This window comes from Trematomus bernacchii, unplaced genomic scaffold, assembly GCF_902827165.1.
Source record: "Trematomus bernacchii unplaced genomic scaffold, fTreBer1.1, whole genome shotgun sequence".
NCBI lineage: Eukaryota > Metazoa > Chordata > Actinopteri > Perciformes > Nototheniidae > Trematomus > Trematomus bernacchii.
In genome coordinates this window covers 1,066,740-1,087,987 of record NW_022987828.1, presented here as the reverse complement: position 1 = coordinate 1,087,987, position 21,248 = coordinate 1,066,740, and the positions used below count along the sequence as shown (strand labels likewise).

At 41.2% G+C, this 21,248-nt stretch overlaps 1 protein-coding gene across 1 annotated transcript in view; it reads left to right on the top strand.

The window, feature by feature from the left end:
- Positions 1 to 21,248, top strand: part of cdh23 (cadherin-related 23) — a 185,371-nt gene that overhangs the window by 34,200 nt on the left and 129,923 nt on the right.

Sequence of the window (21,248 nt, the reverse complement as noted above, 5' to 3'; positions counted from 1 at the left end):
TACGTTTTGTTTCTATGGTTACCTCCCCTGCTAGCTTGCTCTGCCACATACAGCTGTCATCTGATTGGTTGCGCGTCAAAAGGTCAGTGGTAACGAGGTCAAAGTTGAAATAATCTTTGCTAGCGGTGTTTTAGCGGCATGGCTCTCACCATCTATAGAAACACAATTGCGAAGAGCTGTTTTACTTCCTGTCATGTGAATGCACGTGATTAAAATTGATTTAGAGGCATGTTTATTTGTACTTATATTAAGGACTGTCTAAGACCATAGGAACTACATATATTTACTTTGAATATATCCGTAATTCCCCTTTAGCTTCTGAGTCGTAATGCATTCTCATTATTTCTTATCAGAGAGATGAGGGAACATATCCAAACACTATGGATACTTGATCAAAGACTACACCAGCTCTTCTCCCCCAATCATAGGCCAGTATGTCGGGTGGGGATCTGAAACGTGTAACGCAATGCGAGAAGTCCCTCACTCTGTGAACTCACACCTCTGACACTCTTACTGCTATTTCCACCACTCCAGTGCAGCTCTCATCATCTTTCATGCAGGCAAACGCAACATCCAAAGTTGATACACGGATGAGACTAAACCCAAGAGGAATCTTTAATCCCCACTGGTATAAGTGATGCCTGTGATGTGTGATTAGGCTCCATTAGAGTTCTGCTCTACACTGCAGTGAAACCACAAAGCCTCAGATTATTTTTTTCAATATGTATAAGACGAGTATATCATGGTGTTCATTCTCTGCATGTATGTGTGTGTCCCTTGAGTGTGAGTATGCATGCGTGTGTTAATGTTTCCATCATTTCGTCACATGCAGGCGGCAAGATCACTCACTCTTGGGGGGGCAGCTAAACACAGGCACTGATGTTGAAATGCAGTGGCAGATAACAGTGTGTGTGTTGTGTCAGGAAATGGGATGTGTAATTAGACGGAGAGAACACTTTGATTAAACGCTCTCATCTTCTAATCCACTTTGCCCTGATTCGGCAGATTAAGCTCTCTACTGAGTAATTAACTTGTGGAAAGAACACCACATTTGTTCAAAATAAGAAACTTCCACACTCTGCTGGGATGGCTTGTGTTAGTCTTGCAGTTTGTGCCAATCGAGCATAAGGCATCTCTGTCTGATTACATTTAAAAGTTTGGCTTAGTATAACAGTATTAAAACACTTGTTCATTTATACGGCATTGGTGATTGTATTCAATTGTTGTTGCAGAGGAAGTAAGAAGCCCCAGAGAGTAGAACAGGAGAGAAGATTCTGGCATTTCATTACATTTGAAGAAAAAGAGACCCTCAATTATTTTAAAACAACCACTTCATTCATTGTGACTCATTCACATCCATCAGCACACTTGTATTCCTTGTCGTTCAATAAAAGAACATGACATTTCCAATCAAGAATGACTGCAAAAACAAAACGAAACTCATTTTCTACTTCCCTTATATATCACACAGTGGACACATTAGACACCCAGAGCACAGCTTCAGCAAGAGGAGGCAGTAGACCTGCCATTTTTAAGCCCAAATAGACACTTTTCTTACAGTATATTTTCCCGGTTTTATATTTTATTTTCCCTTTTAGCTCTAGCAAGGAAGCATTGCTCCAGAGGTTTTATCAATGTTTTATATTTTAGTCCAATGCAGCAAGAATATAGAATTGTAGCTTTATGTTCCAGCATTATAATTCATTTAAAACAATTCAAATACCCAGCTTCCATCTCAGCTTTATCCCTTTTTTTTCCATTTCACTTGCTCCTCTACTCCCTTTCATTCTTCTGCTGCCACAGTAAATACCTTGCACTTTTAATTAGCTTTGTGGCATTCCTAATTCAATAATAATTAAGGAGCAGGAAGTAGCCCCAAGGAGCAACTTATTAAAGCCTTCCCCTAAAAGTGTTGATAATGTCTGTGTACTCTCCCCAGCCAATTCCCCACTGTCAGCTGCCGAGTGCACTCTACATTAACTATGGCTTGTCAACATCCCCTCCTCCGGACACACTCTCTCTTTCGCAGCCTTCTGATTGAGTATATTGACTTTGTTAGCTGCACTCATAAACAAAGCAGTATTTATAACTATTGCCAGCTGTATATTGACGCTGTTGGAGTGTGAATGCTCCTTGATCCCGATTGGACCTAAGCTTTCTAATTTAGAAGCTCAATCTAACATCTGAAGCAGAATTGCCTCCAATGCAGAATAGATATTTTTAGGCTGTAACTCACAGACCTCTCAATTCTTAAGTTATCCTTTGACTAAATATGTGACTGATGAAGAAGTGTTCAAATGGCAACCTGTTTAAAGGATAAGTCCAATGCTTTTTACCTGACATTAAGGCTGTAAGAATCTATTTGTCCACCAGTAAAACAAACTCTTTGGAAGCAGACAGTACTGTTTGTAATGAAATGCTAAAGACTACAGGAAGAATTTGAATGCTTCTGCGAGGCTTAAGCTTTATCCCTGCTCAAGAATCTTTGTGTCTTGATATTGGGAAATCCATATTCGACTCCCTTTGAGTGACACTGGAGATAGGGCTCTGGCTGCTGATCAAATGATTAGAGAGTGTGTTGCCTGCTCTATGTGCAAATCACTGACTGACCAGCTGACTTACACAGCACCATGGGGCTCTAAGATATGTTCACTAGTGTGGAGCTCTTTGCAGAATGTCCTTTGTGAAAACAACAAACTGACATTTTGCAAATATTGCAGGTGCAAATGAGAACCTGAAGTACTCCAGTTGTGCATCTCGGTGACAAACGGATGAGACCTTTATCGGGATTGGGAGTGTGTGAATGTTTTCCACTGAGACTGTGAACACGCTGTTCCTGCAAAAAAGTACATCGATGCACAGTGAACCGATCCCCTCAAATTAATATTTAAAAACAATCCAATAAAGTGATGCACTCTTAACCTCAAACTGTTACTGAGCAGTATTCAGAGCTTAATGTTCCCACAATTCATAACTGTCTTGTCCACAACAACAGTTTTAATTGTTGCCGGTAATGCACCTAAATTAGGAAGTGTTTTGGAAACCAACATTCAGGGTCCTATCTTACAAATGGTGCCAGAGGCGTTCAACTCTCATGGACCACAAACAAACATGTTTAGGAACATTAACATTTGTTTTTTTGGTAAAGTAAAAATGCACTTTATAAACATGTGCTGTAGTTAAATACAGTTAAGTAAATGTTATATCTGAACTTAAACTACTTGGCCATTATTTAAAGTTGATGAACATAACACCTGCTCCTCCCATATATATGTAGTAATATACATTAATTACCAATAATCTTTACGTAGCAACAACTATGTATGTGGCTGATTATTGTGCTTGTTCTCATTATGTTGATTTTGTTCCAAAATATGTAATCTGCTTGCATTTCTCCGTAAGAAGTAGTGTAACATATTCTAAATCGGTGTAAACCCTTAATTATAATTGACTTTATAATTCTGAAATTATCTCACTACGCTGGCATCTTGTTTTCCAGATTACTACAAGACATCGGAGAATATTTTGACAGTCCTTTTACTCTGCAGACCAGATCATCTAGAGCAGAAACGGAAGCATAAAAAGAGAAATAAAAAAATAAGGCTAATGCTTAATCAAAAGGCTAATCAGGAAATTGTCAGGAGAAGAAGGCGGTGTCAGTTCCTCTGAGAGTAGAATATGTTCTTAGGAGATGTTGGCTGGTATCCATCCGTCTCCTAGCTCTAGATACGTGTGACTGTCTGACTGCTAAAAGGGCAGCGCAGAGGTCTTTTTATGCTCCAGCTTTCGGGCCTCATTTGGACCAAATTGGAATGCGATGTGTGTGTCTCTCCTGCATTGCTGGCAACTGCTGTTGTGTCTGTGTTTATGAGTTGGCGGATGTGCATCAGAGTGAGAGTGGCTGTGTCTCTGTGTGTCTTAGTTTTATAAATCCTATCTAGCAACTGCAGAAGTGAAGCATTCCTCCCTGTTGGGGTTGGAACCACCTGATCTCAGCAGGAGATGAGTCCCCAACATGTTCAGGAGATATTCTTAATGACTGGAAGTTTTCCTCCCCACATGAAGCGTCCTCCCTTACCTCAGTTTAGGAAAGGGATACACTTGATCTTCTTACTTCCTGTGACAGCTCTCTGCTGTCATTGAGCTGTTGCATTGACTCCCACAGTGGCTTCCCAATAATTCCAGCACACTGCCATCCAAGAGGGACCTCTGTTTTGGTTTAGTCAATCATCCCTTATCTCTCCCCGTACTGCTTTGCTCCCCCTTCCTCCCCCAGGAAATAATGGGGTCCACGGTTCAGTGGTGTCTGCAAACACACCATCCATCATGGCGCTGTGCTGGCTATATTGTCTGCACTTACCCAGCACGTGATGTGTTAGTGTTATTACGGCTCATGCAAACACTCTGGCCTCTCATTGCAACATTGCTCCTGAGTTTCCACGAATGCTAAGCAGCCCATGCATAATTTTAATTTCACCACTTTTCCCTAACCTTTTTCCCTTGCTTTCTGACTTTTAGTCTTGCTTGTCTGCCTGCACCAAACAAAACATTTATTTCAACAAAAATGTGTTGCATATTCAGTCTTAAATTCTGTGTGAGTGTAGCAAACAAATTATACATATGCAGTTTTGAGAAACAAAGCCAACTCGAGTTACTAACAAGAAAAACAAAATGTCATACTTTTCGTAATTGACATTCACAATGTCTTGATTTGCATTTGATTTATCCTAGTGTCAAATGAATTTTGTTAACTTGCCTAAGGACAAATAAAATATGGAAATATAACACAGAGACTTAATGGCTTGGATAAATAATTTCACATGGTGCACAGTCAGAGTGGGTTTAAGAAGCCAATGGATAGCTCAAACCTTATCAGGAATGGGTGAAAAACAAAGAAGGGGTACAGCATTTGGAATGAACCACTGCAGAGGCCCATGTCTGGGTCCATGGTACATGTTGGAGCGTGAAGTAGATATTGGAGAACATATTCATTTTTGATATTATCCAGGTGTATTTATGCAATGTTTCCATGTATGATGGTGGTGTGGTGTAAAAAAGCAAAGCATTATCCAACAGCTGACAAAAAGAGCAGCAAAAGTTGTTCAGATGTACTTTTATAGCAACATTTACAGAGTAAGAACTCAATTAAACTAAGCTGTTTTTGAGACACTTTATACCAAACAGATCTTCCAGATTCCTTCTCAAATAAAAGTAGCAAACCCACATTGTAGAAATGCTCTTGATGGCTTTAGTGTTGCATTAACATAATGGTACTTAGAGTTACTGTTCCTCAATAGTTAAGGATTATATGGACCACCCTATTATTTATTCTGTTTATGGGTTCTGCCATTTTTCAATTGATGAGTACTTTTATTCCTTTATAGCTGTGTTTGTTATTTTCTTTATTTCTGAAGTACTTTGTTATAAGTACTCTATAAATAAAGATGAACACAAAGTTTACTTTTAAGTCTTAAAAAACATTCCATATATGTGTTTTTCTTGAACATTTTCGATTTAGCAGTCGGTTGTTTATTTAAACGTATATTCAAACAGCCAATCAATACTTTTATTCATACACTCCATAATCCTGACATGCCTACATGTGACCCCAAACCCATTCTTTATGCAAAAAAAGTATATTTGTATTCTGATATTTAAGTATACACCATACAAGTTTTGTAATGATAACTATATTTACAACAATTAATCCAAACTCAAGTTTGCCTGGTCTGTGAACTTGGCAGCTCTATTGGAGACAGTTTGGCTGATTGTCCGTTCAGCACCTGAGCAGCTGAAAGGTGTCGGCTGGGACAGAGATCTGAACGATTGGACACTAAAGTAGCTCTTACGTATCACTTCTGGTGTGAATTACAGCTGAAAGAAAAGGGGAGGGCACACTGAACCATGACCTCGCAACTTCACACTCGACAGACTGAAGGAGTCAGTTTACTGTTTTAAAGATGTTTTTAGGTGTTTATTTATTGTAGGTCCTTCTTTTAAACACCTCTAGGATATGTTATAGTATAAAGTTTAAGTTGCTTGGTCCAACATCTAATGTGAGAAGTATTTCTTCAGAGAAGCAATCATAGACTCTTAACACTGATCTCTCTGCATCTCCATTCAAAAATCATGAGACTGTGTCTGTGGTGTGGCTTAGGCTCTTCGGGTTTCCTGTGTAATGACCAAACAGAGTGAGAAGAGATAGAGACAATGTAGGGAAGGAAGCGTGTTGAATAGCTTCAGGCTGTGTGTGTGGTATTTCTCTGGGTTGTAAAAGTAAATTGAAATTGTCTGTGGGAACGTGGCAGGACACCAGGTTGAGCAGCGCTGCCGAGGCGCCGTCACTGTGATGGAGGCAGCGGATAGATTACCTGACCAACTGAGGAAAGGCTCACACACACTGGCTCACATTTAGCTAATACTACTTCAGGCTCCAAAATGTTCTTTGACTCTAAACTCTCTGAGTGAGAGACACAGAGAGAAATAGAGCATGCTGAATCATCATAGTGAGCACCAAAATATTTTTGGTGGGGTAGTTATCTTTTTTTTCTTTCATTACCCCAAATTATCAGCGTTGTCACTGTGTTTAGTTTGTTTACAAGTTTGTGTGCCTATTTGGAACGCCTCTGGTTTACAGTATACCCAGTTTAAACCTAGCAGCAGGTTGAATAATTAAAGTATTGGAAGGGTGAACCCTTACCAGAGCAGTACTTATGCATTGTGTACAGTACCTGTGTTTAGTGTATTTGTCCCTAACTAGTGATTTTCAAACTCCACAAGACTTATTTACTGGAAATATAAAAAAGCTATTTTTTACTGCAATTTTTCCATTCTTTCCTCATAATTAATTGTTTTAGTATTTGTTTACTAATGTGTCTAAGTGTGTTAGTGTGTGTGTGCACTCCATTCTTCAGTACTGAGCGGTGCATTGCTGGGAGGCAGATCAGCGTCTTGCAGCTGCTTATCTAGCCCAGGTGGGTCATGGCTGATACCTGCCTGAGCCACGCAGAGCAGCTAACCTGGAAATTGATGTTTCACATCAGCGACCACCTCTGCCTGCTCTATTGCAGGGAGGCTGTCGGAGTGAGGGCGGCTTGTGCATATATGTGTGTGTGTGTGTGTGTGTGTGTGTGTTGCTTGCATGTGTGTTTGTGTAAATGTATCTGTTTGCTTTTTTGTATTTTTTTCTGTGCCCCTTTGAACACGCATGTGGCAGTTAGTGTCGTGTCTCGAGCAAAAATATGTTGCTGATTTTTATGTCAGGTGTTTCTGTGCATACAAAAAAGAGCAATTTTCCAATTCAAAAGTGAGGAATTAAGAAAAAAATAACAGAGGAAAAGCTCCAAATATTCAAAAATCTGAATGTTTTAGAAATACAGCACACCACAGAAGATTTGAAAGTTTAAAACATATTGTTACTGTGGCGTGCATACTGTTCTGATTATGACTTTGAAAATGACTTCCTGCTGAGAGAATAGCCTGTTTAGAGTCCTTTAAACACCATATTCTCACTCCCTGTTGTTGCTAGCAATACCTTCTCATTTAATCCAAGTTCGATATGTCTAAAGCTCCTTACACACCAAACTGACACCAAAGAACACGTCCCGACGGAACGTCGCCTCACGTCGCCTCACGTCGCCTCACGTCGCCTCACGTCGCCTCACGTCTCCTGCGTCTTGGCCATGTTTCGCACTGGAACACACCGCAAAGACTTCAGCCGACGGCCAAGTTGCACGTACGAACTGCGCATGCGTGAGTGGCAATAACTCTCCTTACCAGCAGGCGGCGGTAGTGTGTATTCGTCATTCAAAAGAGGCAACAACCGGAAGACAGACTGCGTGATACACAGAGAGAAGAAGAACAGACTGCGTGATATAAACAAACAACAAATAGCGTGTGTGTTCCATTTTCACTCTACAGCGAGAAGCTCATGGGGCTTTCCCGAACCTGTGTCGAGAGCTGGAGTTAAATGAAATCTCAGATTTGCCTTCTTAATAGTTTGTTTGGGTCCCTCACTTCCGTTTCGCTTCTCATGCACTGATTCGCTAAGCACAGCCAATCAGAGTGATTTCTTGATTCCTTTGGCCGACAGCCTACTGATTCAACATGTCGAATCGGCGGCGGAAGGTGTCGGCACGGCCGAAAAGACACGACGGTGTAGTAAACACCAATCTGAGTGGGGCGACACGACGCTCATCGACGGCCCGACATCTATCGACGCCGAAAATCGGCTCGGTGTGTAAGGACCTTTAGAGCAGGAGCCAGACGAGATGAACATGTTGTTTTTTTTTTTATTAAGCACGTGCTAAGCTTTATCTTGTGGCGGAAAGTGAACAGTGTTTTTGAATGTATTATTATTTGTTTTGTTTTGTGCCCCTACTGTGACATGTTGGCATGCGTTAATGTTAAAAAAAAAATTGCTTTTATTTTTCTCAGACTGCCTGTGCTGCAGCAACTCTTTTCAACCTCTGTCTGAAACCAGAGCCCAGTCTGCTCTGATTGGTTTGCTGGCTGGCTCTGTTGTGATTGGTCAACCTGCTTAGCGATGTCCCGCCCCTTAGCCTATCACTTACAATGTGTTGGAGCTTCCAGGGGGGGGGAATGTGTGGGAGAGAAATTAAATGTTTCCCTTCGCAGGCCATTTACAGGCACCAACACCATACACTCTACAGGAAAGGGAAAACCCCAAAATGAATAGGGCCCCTTTAAGTTACCATACATTCTAATCAGTTCCAGGAAAGCACATTTGCTAAATGATCATTTGGATGACATGCTGGATCAGCTTATATTCGATGTGTGGAGGGTAATGTCAATGTTGGTCGTCTGAGGCTGGTGTGCATTCTATGAGGAAAGGTTATATCGTCCTTGTCTTGAAAGCTGACATTTGTTCTCATAAAGGCCAGCATGCTGGTGCCAGATAGGATTAATTGACAAGTGGGGTGCTTGCACTCTTTGTCCTCCATTTACTGGCTCGAATCTGCCTGCTTTTGTTTACTGGTGTGTTTGATGTCTTTGTCTTCTCCACTGGTGGAGATTGATCCCGCTCACTTATTACTCTCTCTCTGCAACCCTGGTTACGCTCTCATTATGCTTTCTGTATGCCACTGTGCATTTTGAGGTGATGAAACTAGCCTTTTGAGCACGGATGCATTCGTTGTCAATTTAGTGTTTGCACTTACTATCTTTTGATATGGAAATATGTGCCAGGAACAGTGATAGGCCCAGAAGGCATATGTCTCTGTGTGAGTTGTGTGTATATTCACATGTGTTTATGCCCACACTAGTGGGATAGAGAGAGCACGGTATAATTGAACTCCTCTCTCTTATCTCACAGCCGAGAAGGTGTTTGACATTTAACAGGCCTTCTTAGAAGCGCAGATCTTTTTTTTTTTAAGCAGACAGTCTTGTCGGTCGTCTTCTCATCCTCTCTTTTTCTCTACCGTGCACACATTCTTGTTCTTTGTCTCTTTCTCTCTTCTATTTGTTTCTCTGTGTGGTAGTTTGTCTCCAGTGAGAAGTTCCACTTGATAACAAATCCCAGGCTTTTCTGCTGTCAGACATTGTGCCTATGAGAAACTATGTTTTCCTGGCTACATATTTTCCACTGATTCTTGCAATAACATTCTCACAAACTCACACAATTATCATGCAAAATACCTTGCTGCTTTTATCATGCCTGGACCGCTTATTTCCCACCCAAACCTGTCATGGCTGTCTGGCGATGGTGATGAGAATGCAGCATGTTGTCTGCTTAAAGAGCTGCGTTTTGGTGGGTGGAGGGAGAGTTTGTGCAGGACAATGCAAAAAAGATGGGGGGAGGAACTGATCAACCAGAGCAGCTGTAATAGCTCAGCTATTCCACTCACCTCTCCTGTCTTTTTATGCTCCCCCTGTCACTATGTCCCTCTCTCCAGATTGACCAATTTTCCAGTGCCAATGTCTTTGTCAGGAAACAATATTCATTTTGGCTAATTAGGACCCGCAGCTAATGAGCGCTTCAGATAATGAGTTCATTTATAATCCATAAAACAAGTGTGGCGTGTTACGGGATGAAAAAAAGCTGTAATGGTAGAAGCTGGACATCAGGTTTAGGCAGAGGCGTAACAAACAATCTGGACAAACACACACACACCATCCACTTTAACTCAGTCCCCCTTTCTCTCTTTTTGTCTCACACACACTTCAGACCCTGGCATGTCTGCATTGCAGTCCTCTGCTGGTCATCTTGAGCACATTATCAGCCAAGCTTTTTGGACAGTGACTGTCCTGCCTGTCCTGTCTTTCTTTCCCTCTATTTCTCACCTTATACCACTGCAACTCATTTATCTTGCCCATTGGAAATAGTGGATCACTCCTGAGATCTGAAACGTGTATATGCAAATGTAAGGGAAGGAGATGGGATAATGAATTGAAAGAGGGACAGAGTAAGGGCAGGAGAATTGAAAGAAAGGTGGAAAAGATGACGGGACTATAGCAGGAAAAGGTTAAAGGAGTGAGTGAGAAAAGGACGGATGCAAGGAAAGAATCGGGATGATCTGGAAGGGCACTGGCAGAAACTGTGGAAGTGATGCCCACATGAAGAGATGGGAATAGATATTGGCAGAGGGAGAGATGAGGGTGAGAGGGGCTTCGCAGCAGATGGACATAAGAGAGCGAGAGAGAGATGAGGAAGATGGGGATGCAACAGTGACTCTGCCCATATAGATAAAGTCCAGCTGGCCTTGGCCTGGCCTGGCTAGTCGCTCAGATACACTGAGATGAGCTGCACCAGACCAGGATCAGACATGCCAGTGAGGCGTCTGGAGCACAGTGCAATTTTACAACTGTTGCCCAATATGGACTGGGACTGAGAAAACCCTATCACAGATATCATCCAGTGGAGATCACCAAGCCTGCATGCCACCACTAAGTCATCTATAAAAAAGGAACAGGACGTAAAGTAGAGGTGATATTTGTCTAGTAGTGGATCTGAAGACACCACACCTTAGGTGGCAAGTCAGTTTTGATTCAAATTCTGAATGTCATTTGAGGAACATTTCACAAACGTTCAACAATTTGCCACAGTATATTGTAATAGAGTGTACCAACCATGTTGTGTTGTGTGAGCAGTTTGTGTGCTGGTTTAAGGCGGCAGCATCTGCTTCTTGAGAACTGCCATGCTTCATCACAGGTTTTTTCCTGTCAATTCAAATAAATCCAAGCTGGCCAGTGTTTTGTTTGTGTTTGTCACTTGCCGAAAAAGCAGAGATAAGAAATACACCTGACTATACTGCCGCAGGAACAAAGCACTGCTAAAGAACAATGAGAAACTTTTTTCTATGTAAGCATAATGCACATTTCGCACAGCCTATTGTTGCTAGGGACGGTGATTTGTTTAAGAAGCTTTTTTCAATATTGGATGAAATTCTCTTTTTCTTTTAACATCCCCATGGCAAACCATAAATCAAATGCTCTGACCAAAATAAAATCAGGTATAAAGTATGTGGATGTACAAGCCTGTCTAATCACCTCATTTGGATCACATGAAGTGAGTGGATCATTTCAAAATCTCTTGCAAGTTTTGCTTTAACAGTGATAACTATATGTGAAGTCATGATCTCTTGGAGCCAATTTTTAGCAGGACTTGGGGCTGGACAAGACATCTCATGCTGGTCAGGGTGTTTGTAAAACTCAATGCACGCTCCACTTTTTGATAGGGACTGCACTGGACACTTTGTCATGTTTGTATTGTTTTTAACATTTCTGTTTTATCTCAGTAACTACAAAGAGAAAAAAAAGTCTGCTTCAAGCAATTTGTCATCACACTAGAATCTAAGAAGGTTTCAAAATAACAAAAGAGAGAGAAAATAAGAGGTTTCACTTACTCTAGCAGACACATTTATTATTTCCATGTTTTGTTCTTCTTTTGCATCCATAGTTCACTGTTCTTCAAATGCAAAATGTTTATTTCTTTTTTCTCTTATTCCTGTTTTAGTGTACTGACTAGTCGGCTCATAGTTTTATTGATGTAATAAAAATGTACAAGCAATGAAATTGCCCAGTGGCTATAATCCTTGGCTATTAAATTGAACCTTTGAGTCTGCTGTCTTGTGTTCAGTGAGGGTGATAAATATGGTCTGATTGGTAGCTGTAGTATTATCACTAGAAATGAAGTAACGCCGTACATACAGCCTTTTTAATTTATAAGCAGTGTTTTATGAATTTTCAAAGAACATATTTTGAGAGCTTTGTGGGAGTTTTTACTGAGTTTGATGTAACCCCACTTGTAGTTGGTCTGAGTAAAATGTACCAAAGTTGGTGAGAGTTACAGACGTACAGTTAAAATGTCTTTCTTGTCCAAAACAGGGACACCACTGCTGATTCTCCAATTCACATTTTTGTTACAGCTATGTTTGTCAAGAGAAGGAGCCTTTGGTTTTCTGAGGCAATATTTCCAACTCTCCCTTACAACGACAGCCAGGGCTGGAGGTTATCTCTGAGTTGCCACAGCCTTATTCTTGACCTCAGCGCCTGCCATTCCCCAACATCCCCATCTCCATCCGCAGGGCCGACAGAAACAACATCAGCCCTTTATTTCAGAAATACTCGGGCCAAGCGATAAACATGTAAACTGGAGAGAAAAGGGGGAAAGGCCAAAAGAGAGAGGCTTTTGTTTCCGCTTAAGTGTGTGTGTGGGTTTGTGTGTGTTGCCTCACAATGAAGGTGGCATGTTCCATTACCCGACCATGATTTAGCTTACTCTCAGGTAATAGTCAGCCCTGTGAGGTCAGCGGAGGGCCAGTGCTGGAGAGAGGGGGTGTAGGGAGGGTGAACCAGAGAGGCAAATAACAGAATAAGAATGGGATTAAAAATGGAGGTAGGCAGCGAAACACGTTGAAAAGAGCAAGACAGAAAGAGAAGGAAAGAATTGGGCAGGCGTTTCAAAGTGCCAGCCTTGACGGACGTTTTGGCATGTTGGCAGGATTGGTGCGGTTTGGGGTGGATGCATGCGTGTTTGCGGCGGGCGTTTGCCTTTGTGACAGGCCAGCCAGGCTCAGCCGTCACTCCTGAAGCCTCAGCAGCACACAGCCACCTGTCCACTCCTATCAGCGCTGCCTGTGTCCCTCTGTCTGGCCTCCACAAGCAGGACGGAGCGTGACGAGTGGATGACAAACGCCTCAGAGAGAGAGGGCGGGAGGAACAGCAATACAGTGATAGGACGGAATCGAAGATTTTCAAAGAACAAAGAGCATTCCTGCGTGATCGGAGAGTGAGCGCGGCTGTGTATGAATGTGCAGTGACAGGTCTTCTCCTCACCAATGCGTAGGATGACTGTCCACTAATGTCCCTCACTGTCCTCTGACTTTCACAATGTGATTGGTTAGTCACAGTCTTGTCAGTAAGTGTTCTCATCATTTCACCATTTGGCTGTATTAGAAAGCTATTCCTAGGCCACACATCCAATCATACACATCTTCCTCCTCAGTTCCCTTTGGACTGACCTAAACTGCGCTCATAGTATGTGCTGCAAAATAATTATCCATATGTGGACAGCAGAGTGAATCCAAATGTACCATATTGTCAGTGCTGCGAGACTAACATTTATTGGGAAACATGTTCTTCTATACTCACTTTCATACTTTCCCATTAAAATATACTTTTTTCTAAGTTATTCAACGGTAGTTTCTGACCAATTCATAATTGTGACGCCTGATAGGAAACATTTTGTGTCTCCTCCTTCCTAGGAGAACAAATTAAGATGGACATAAATGTTGTAATCCCCGAAAATCAGTTACATTACACACGTTGGTCAAAATGCACACATGAACACACGCTTCAGATCAGGGGTGTCAGAACAAAGTGGCGCCAGGGAGCAGTTTGGTATTCAGTGACTTGCTCAAGGACAAGCCAGTAGCTGTAAGTTAACAGTCCACACTCTGTATTTGGTCCGATCGGGACTTGAACCAGCAACCCTTCTGTTCCCAAGCCAAGTCCCTACAGACTGAGCTACTGCTGCCCCTGAAGTCTTAGATTTTGTATATTTCTTCACAAGCTAAAAGCACAGTGAGGTCTTTTATTTTTCTTGGAAAACGTTTTATTTACAACATCTCGTTCCTTCTGGCTTTGTAAATATAACCATGAGCCGTAGGGTCGTTTCTATTGAAGACAGCCATGCACAAGTAGAGTATTCTACAGTGAGCTCAGTGAGCTCACAAACAAGTGACTTGCTTTTCTTCATAAATTCAAATCTATGCCACATTACATCTAAGTGTGTGTCTGTTTTTGCCTTCATGTATCACATTTTTTAAACGTACAAATGTGTAGGTGGTCTTTGTGGGGTATACAGTCTGTTCATTTTAACGCTCTATACGCACACACACATTTAGGATGTGTGTCTGGGAGGTGTGTATTTCTCTCAGGAATGGCTGAAGTAAAGGCAGAGGGTTCTCCTCCCATCCGTGACAGATTTAGTCATAAATCTGTTGGATTAATACATGGCCTCCCAAGGACTCTTGTGGTGTGTGTTGTTGAAACACAGGAGTCACTTAAAGCCAGACTCCAGGCACTATTTGTCTTCGGCTCTCTTTTCCATCACCGTTATTGATGACACAAACACACAAGCTTGTGTACACACACACACACACACACACACACACACACACACACACACACACACACACACACACACACACACACACACACATACACATACACATACACATACACACACACACACAACAAAGAGAAGGCCAGTGAAATATAGAAAGGGTAAATGAGAGGAAATTAAAATCGAATTTGGTAAATGTCTTGTTTCAAAGTAGCTATTAAAGGAATTATGTGAAATAAATGAGCTCTTTATATTTACAAATATAACCTCTTTTTCAAGGGCAACAGTTTCAATTCACACCCTTTCTTTGATAAGTGAATTGTAAAAATCCACCGCAGTTTGTGTTGCATTTGTTTATTCATGGCACAAAGGCATGCAAACATAATCCGTGAGCCTTTGCTTTCTTTCCATCTTTTTTTATTGCTAGCTGTCTAATTGACCTCCCTGGGGGAAATACTTTACTGTTGCTCTCCATGGCTGTCTCCATCCTACAGGGAAATAAACTTAGTCTGAATGCATCCTCTCTTCCGCTATTTAAGATGCCCCCTGAACAAATACACCTCTCTTTGTATGGAAATAGAGGTCCAAGCACTCAGTTTCTGGCCACAGTTTATTTCCACAACCAACTGGCTTCCCAGAAAGAGCCCCAATCTCTAGACATTAACGCTGCACACGGCACCGCTGGCAGGGAAAGCGGTGATGAGTTAATTTCAACTCCTCCATCTTATTTCTGAAGACAGAGAAGGTAGTTTAATTTATCGTTTGACTGGAGGTGAGGGTGCAAGATAATGCATGTGCCCCCAAGAGGTTTCTTAAAAGGATGAGACTGAAACAGTGATTTAAATCCCCTGATGGAATCTGACTCGTAAATTACCCTGAAAGTGCTTCATATGAGCCAGATTGACTAACACGGGGTGGGGGGGTGGCATACAGTGGTGTGAATGCAGAGGCTTTTGGTATAAAAGTGCTATTCTAACATATCATAACAAAACAAATAGGCAGCGTATAGTTAGACAATTCAGTCATTAACGGCCTTGGTAAGTTCACACCCATCTTGTTTCTTAACATTTGTGTTGTCTGCCGTCAAATGTGCAACTTTTGTCCACCCGATTTGACTGTTTGTAAAGCATAGTATAAATCACAACCCAAATCTGTGTTACACCCTTTCAGCCAACTAAATTCTGACTTATTACAACAAATAAAACCAAATGATATAGTAAATATAAGGCGATCATTTTGAATGATTTTACAAAATTGTCACTGGAAGACCGCAGATGATATGAATTTGAATAAAATGTCCGTAAAGTAGTGATACATTTTCTTGCAAAGAACGTAGTATGTACTGTAACCATCCATCTTTTGTTGTTGTTGTGGCAATTAGACAAAATAACCCCTTACTAGGATATAAAAAAACATTTAGAAACGGGTGGAATTTGGACAACATGAAGGTTAACAGTTAAAGTGCTCAAATTTTCAAAAGAGACTCATACTCACTTTCTGCAATAGTGCTGTACAAGAAACAGACCCATTTTGTCATAATGGTGCACAGTCAATTAGCAGTATGCTGTTATAAGTGCCCCCTCTGTAGCCCTCTCCCTGTTACTGATCTGATGCTGAAAAGTATACAACAGTGTATCTTAGAGTCCCACTCTCATAATCATATCTCTCAAATCTGTGTGACAGATGCGAGGGCTTTCCATTACAGTTTCTGTCCACGGAGAGTACTTTTCAATTCCTCTTAACATGGTAATCCATAAAGTGACAAATGCTGCACTATAAAGTAGGGAACGGAATACAGACAGTGTACTGAATGAGCTCACGCTGCCAGTTAGATGAAGTCAGTGTTTGCCTGTCTGAATTTTTGACGCGAGTGATTGATGCGAGGCTGCATGGCTTCAGCTCGGTGTTGCTGATGTGTTTGAAGGCTCTCTTTGTCAGTGAATAGACAGTGGGGTAACATGAGTGGCATCATACTGACTCATCAGCCTCATGATTGGATGACTTTAACCCTGAGGCTCACTGGCCATGCCTCAAGACACTTCATCAAGTATTTATACAAAGCAGGTAAAGATCAAGATTCCCTCTGCCCTGTCCTCCACCGTCACTCATCTTTCTGCTTTGTCTCCAGCTTCATCTTTTCTTATTTGTTGTGCCTTCGGTAGATGGCACATGGCCCATATACCCATTGAGCCTCTGTGCACCATAAAATTCCAAGCTATAATTCACAACATGCGTGAAATTGCAGTCCTGACAGTGGCTGTCCCACTGAATCAGCGCTGAGATGAACGAGAGGTCCAGAGATGTCAGCACCATAATAAACAGGACTTTGGCCTCCAGCCTCTTTCCTTGTCCAGCCTGAGGCCCGAAGGCAGGGCCTCGTCCCCGTCCAACACGCGCGACTCCTATCGATCCAGCGGGGATTGATGTCCTCCAGCAGCTGATTTAGCGCCGCCATTGTCCCCATTACCCGCCCTAAAAGGTTGGGCTGAGTACAACATGCAGCAGCTGTGTATAGGTTAACAAGTCTTCCTACTTTTCTCCATCTCATCCCCTTCACTTTCAGTGTCCTGCCTCTTCAGGCTTTATCATTTCTATGTTTTATGGCAGTGGGTTTTTCAGCCCTGTCACAGTGATGCAACGATGTTTTGTCCTACGGCAGAAGACCTCCTCTCACTTTGGAATTTGAGTGTGTTTGTTACTTTCTTCTGTTGCTTCCTAGTCTTGTGTAACACACTTTGGGCTCCCAAATTATTTTCTCTCCAGCCATTCTCTTAATTTCTAATGAGTTTTAAACCAAATATTAATTCTTCATTGACCTCTCCAGTTAAATATTCTAGATCTAATCCATCGCATATATGAGCTCTATAATTTCTGCAATGTACTTGAGCATTGTTTCTCATGCGTTCAATTCATTTAGAAAAAGAAATCGGCACAATTTAAGTCTGGGGTTTTAAGAGGCTTAATTGAACTTTGCGTGCATCATGGTACCCTATTTATCACGCAAGTGTCTTGAATGCTTTCTTTCACTTTTTTCTAATCTCTGCGTTGGTCGTTATTTTTAATTTGTTCTGGTTTGACCTTACTGTCTCAACGCAGAAGGAAAAATAGAGGATTCAGTATTAGAGTTTGCGGAAAGAGTGAGAGGTTGAGGGGGACAATAGGAGAGAGAAAGGTGAGGCTGAGAAATGGCTCCTCCAGCCCATCGCTCTTGTCATGGGTGCAGTGTTGCAGAGTAGAGGAGAAGGGGAGGGGCAATGTTAATGTGCACTGTATCATTCATAACTTTAATACTGGCATCACTTGCTGCTAAATAGCATCATTTGTCAAGGAAAGGGCTTGGTGCCACAGTATTACAGATAAGCACTAGAAGGATATTTACACTATACACACACACACACACACACACACACACACACACACACACACACACACACACACACACACACACACACACACACTTTCCATACTTTTTACAGTACTTGTGAGGAATATTTGTGAACCCGGCCTTAACCCAACCTTAATGCTAAATGTTAAATGATATGTTAGTTAATGTTACTCATGTTAAAGTTCTTCCATACCTCAGACAACTTCTTCAGGACAACATTAGTTATTTTCTTTACCTGATCTCATGTATTTTGATTTTCTTACTGTTTGTTTTACCTTAAACTATGCAATGTCCCATTATACATGATGGCCTCTAGAGACTCTGGGTCAGCACTGCAATAGATGAGTGTCTCTGTGTGTGGCATGGTGGCATCCGTCCCCGATCCCCGTAGTTTCTGCTGGAAGATTTGTTCAATCGGCTGCACATTTGTAAAATGCAATTCATTAAACCCGACAAACCATTCTTGTTTTGTTTTTTCCCTGTTCCAACAATCCCCAACACTTAATCTATTGAGTTGGATGTGAAAATATCCAGGCCTTACACAATGTTTCCCCCTGCTTTCGCTTTCTTTGGCCACTAAGCACCTGTGGTGGAACAATAGAATGACTTGAAGGTGATTGGCTGTACAGTTTTTGCAGAAAGTAACATTGTATAAATAAATTATAGCACCTTAAGCCCCCCTTTCCCTGGCCATGCTATTACTTGTTTAAAATCAACATACTTAAATGCCTTCTACATGCCTAAAAGTTGGTGCCACGTGATTGACTGATCAGATATTTGCGTTAAATAACAAGTTGAACAGATTTACCTAATAAAATGCGTAGTTAGTTTGTTAAAGCTTAAAATGTTTTGAATACAATGAAACACAATCCTGGAAATAAATGTAGTAGATACATTGAGTGCAGAACCAAATCATTATCTTACAGGCTAATATACAACTGCACGCTGATTCAGCAGATGTGGACTTATTTTAGCCTCCAGTTCAGCTATTCTCTCTATTCTAGAGAATATGACCCAGATGCTTAATGGCTTGGTCTCTCTCTTTTTTCCAGAGTTAGGGTTAATCTTCCACAAGACTGTGACTCTCATACATAGTCTTAGTTTCAAATGATTTTGTTATCATCCATTTGTCATCTTTCGCTCGAGTGTGCGTCTCCCCACATGGAGCAGACAATTCCTCCACAGTCGAGAGTGCTGGAAGGGGGAGGAAAAAAAATCAGTTATTATTGATGACTATGAGGTAAAATGCTCAATTTGCACCGTCTTCAACCAAATTATAACTCATATTGAAAGCAGCTCAATTTGCATAAATCTCATTAGACGCAATGAGAGGAGTTCATAAATCGTTATATTAATTAGTCATTTTTGCCTCCCTTTCATAAGAAAATGGGGTGTATTAATAAAACGAGAGGGGTGTGTGATTGTGAAGCCTAATTGGTCGTTTTGTTAAGCGTTTTGGTGCGCATGTGACAGGCTTGATTTACTTTGGCTTCACCTCTATTGTCTGACCAAGTAACTGTAGGGAGGGAGATGAGTGTGTGTGTGTGTGTGTGTGTGTGTGTGTGTTTTTGCACCTATTGCATATGTGTATGATCTGTGTATTAACTATTGATGTGGTCATATTTTTCTACTAGGTTCAAAAAGTATAGCTGAAGCATTTCCCAGCATGCATTGTGTGAAGTGAGCATTACAGGGCAATCGCACAGAGTTATGTTGGTGTTGGGGCAAGTGGGGGCTATCACAACAATATTCACAAAACTGTGTCTCAGGGCTTCTTAACATTTAACCTATTAATGTGTCATACCCAGTTAACGGGAAGAAACTCAGCTAACTGACGATATGAACTATTTTTACCGAAACGAAACACAAGTCTAACGGCAAGCCTCTGAATTAGCACTAAGCGAAAGAGTGCTAACGCACTTAGCACATAACTTACGTTAGCGATCTTTTATACTTCATCGGATCTGCACAAACAAGATATCATCTGAAAGCTGAGATTCCACAGATTCCAATGGTATAAGTATCATCACTGAGCGATAAAAACTCGCGGCAGCGAAGGCTGGCAAAGACAACACACAACTTCACTTCACTGGGCCAAAATGGCAAATATGTCTTACCTTTGCTGTTGTTCTGATCAAAAGTTGTGTTCAATGGCATTACAACGCATATAAACGCTGCTGAAGGTTAATCCAATGTCTCTGTGTCACTTTGAAATGATTACTGATAATCCATCGTAATATTTATGGCAATAAGCCTAGTTTTCAGTTTTCAGAGGGTAACATAGCTTTCGGTTTGGGCAAACTGCGTGCGCATCACTCTCACTCCTCAATGGTAACGTGTAGGAGCAAAATCGACCAATGGGTTCCAGAGATATGGCAAATATACCCGAATGACTCCCGAGGTGTTTTTTTTTTTCTAAACCTCTCTAAAAAGGTCAAATGTAACTTGTTTTGCATAAATCTTGATACAGGGTACTTAATATGTTGTAGTTTGGATTCCTAAAGCTTTTTGTCTACTATCCCATCATTCAAGGGTGGTTTTCACTATAAGTAATGTGTTTTCTTTGGACGGAAACTATAATTTAAATTTTTTTACTATGTTCAATCTGAATTTAATTTAAAATAAAAACATCTATATTGATTCTGACTCTTCTACATCCAACTCACAGGTGTATCATTGCTTTGAGAAAAAAGATTATTAATTTACCCCTTTTAGAAGTGAAGTTATATGTCATTTTCGAGCCTGAGACCTGAAAAACAGGCTCAGGGCTTAACAGGTTAATATTGACATACAGATGTTAACAACTTCATGGTTACCTTTACTTAGGATAATTTACTCGTGTTTAGTCTAGAAAACTGTAAAAGTGTTGTGTATTTATAGGGACTGTTGCAATAACTAAGCAGCTTCTAAAATTCAGATCTTATAACAAAAATATGTTGACAAAAAAGAAATGCCATGATAGATTTTTGGAGTTTAATTATTGTTATTTTTACTCCAAGAGATGCTGATTTGAAACCGTTGTCACGAAAAGTTTTGGGATTTCCTGTTTCTGCCGGAGAGAGGGGAGTTGGTCCCAAAGCTTGCCGCTGTATTTACACCCTCCACCTGAAAGGAGGGAGCTTCATTAAGCTGCGAGTGTGACTACAGATGGAGTTCACTCCATCACGAAGGGGGAGTGGGTAGGGTGTGGTTTGGAATTGGGCCTACATTTCACTGTGTGTGACCTGCTGTGTAATACAATTCAACAGGATTTCATTTGAACCCTCCATTTCCATT